Raw genomic sequence first — 2,391 nt, 5'->3', positions numbered from 1 at the left:
TATTTAAAAATAGCTCATTAGATTTATAAACTATTAAAAATAAACTGTGATGATATATGTATTTGTGAGTTATGGCTTAATAATGTATAAGTTTCAAAAAGATCAGCGTCATTCTCTCTCTCTCTCTCTCTCTTTTTTTTTTTTTTTTTTGTATTTAGAACAGGATCTCCAGAGTCTACCGGGTCTCACTAAGTAGATCAGACTCATAGTGATTCTCCTGTTTTCAGCCTCCCAAGCGCTGGGATTACAGGCACACATCACCATGCCCAGTCTATCAGTGTCATTCTTTTTTTTTTTTTGACGGAACCAGGGATTGAACTCAGGCCCTTGAGCTTGCCAGGGAAGTGCTTAATCCACTGAGCCATCTCCCCGGCCCCCTCAGTGTCATTCTTATCACCTTTTTTTTTTTTTGAAAGAAATGTTTTCAGCATAAAAATTACAAATATTTGAGTGGATAGATGTATAATCTGGTTTAAACATTACTCAATTATGTTCGTAGATTAAATATTCCATGGTATGCCATTAATGTGTTTAATTTTTATGTTGTATGGGTCAGTTGAAAAATTAATGCAGGGGCTGGCGAGATGGCTCAGTGGTCTAAAGCACCTACTTAGAACAAGCTTAGCAAAGCACAGGGACCGCGGTTCAATCCTCCAGCACCACATGCCAGCCAGCCTCGCCCCCTTCAAGGCATGACTGGCTGTCTTGTGTTGTGGGGATCGAACCACAGCAACCTGAGCCTGACTGCTTTGTTGAAGCAGCCACTTAAAGAACTGAGCTAAGGGGCAGGCCCCCAAAAATTTTAAAAAAATTAATGCAAATATTGATTTAAACCTGTGTGGCATTTGTGTTTTACCTTAGGGGAGGTTTTGTTTTCTTTTGTTTTTGAGATTGCATCTCAGGCTTCAATTCATGCTGGCCTTGAACTCACTGTGTAGCCCAGGATGGCCTTGAACCCCAGGCGGTGGTTATCCTGCCTCAGCTCCCCCATGTGCCAGGATCTCGGGTGTGCACCCGCACTCCTGCTTGTCTGCCTCCGGAGTGGCTTCAGGTAGGTGTACCTCCCACCGTGTGTTCAGGGACACAAATCCTGTGATGATTACATATAGAAATGTGACACTTCACTGGTTAGGGTGAGACTGGCTGGTCTCTGAATTCTTCATAAAAGAGTTGTTGCCACCAAGAAGAAGAGAAACAGGGCAATCAGGTGTGTTGGGGAAATGTTCTTTAGACCATGCAGTACTGCTTGGCATGAAGATGGGCATCAGGGGCACTCTCCACGGGCAAGGCCTCCGGAACAGGGGCAGATCTGTTTGTCCTCCTCCATCTCCACCCTCCAGAGTCCCTTAGTGGAGCCTGACAGGAAACCACTGGCACAGTAGAAACCTAGTGTGCAGCCTTCCCGTGGACTGAGACAGCGTGTCCCGCTGCCACTGTGGCTTGCAGGGTAATGGCCATTCCAATCCCAGCAGCTATGATGATGTGGCCCTGCTCCATGAAAGAGGCGATGTGGGTGGGGTTTCAGGGAGGATCTTGAGATCGAGGTTATCCTGGGTTAACGAAGAGGACCTGGATAAGCACAGGGTCCTTAAGCAACTCCTGTTTCCAGAGTTAAACCCCTAGGATGGCTTGGGGCCTTCCACATTCTTCCAAGAGGAAGAAGGGCGCATCTCATAGCTGGGTGTGGTGGTCCAAGCCTAATTCTCCAGTGCTCTGGGTGGCTGAGGCAAGAGGGTCGCCAATTCAAGTCCAGCCTGGGCAACTTAGTGACTTAGCAAGACCCTATTGAGAGAGAGAGAGAGAGAGAGAGAGAGAGAGAGAGAGAGAGGAAGAAGAAGGAGGAGGAAGAGGAGGAGGAGAGAGGAGGAGGAGGAGAGAGGAGGAGGAGGAGGAGAAGGAGAAAGAGGAGGAGCAGGAGCAGGAGGACGAGGAGGGAGGGAAGGAAGGAAGGAAAGAGAAAGGCAGGCAGGCAGGCAGGCAGTCTGAGGAGATAGCTCAGCAGCATAAATACGTGACTGGCAAGTGCAAGGTCCTGAGTTTCATCCCTGATACTGAAAAAAGAAAAAGGTCTGGGGATGTAGCTCAGTAGGCTCAATCCCTAGTAACACACACACACAAACACACACACACACACACACAAAGTATACTTTGAAGCAATCTGACAGTTTTTCAGAGAAGAATGTCACTGCATTCTTGTGTTTGAAATAGCAATGGATCTGAAATTTTTCAAAATATTAATAACTGTAAGTAAACATTTGCAAAAGTAGAGTGTGTGTACAGTAGTACTGATGTAACCCAGGGCTTTCACACTGAGCTACATCCCCTGCCCTTTTTTATCTTTTATATTTATTATTATTATTGTTATTGTTATTATTTTATATTTAGTACAAA

Source organism: Octodon degus, unplaced genomic scaffold (genome assembly GCF_000260255.1).
Source record: "Octodon degus isolate 3935 unplaced genomic scaffold, OctDeg1.0 scaffold00050, whole genome shotgun sequence".
Taxonomy (NCBI): Eukaryota; Metazoa; Chordata; class Mammalia; order Rodentia; family Octodontidae; genus Octodon; species Octodon degus.
The sequence above is the reverse complement of the archived record's forward strand: the minus strand, read 5'-3'. Positions refer to the sequence as shown.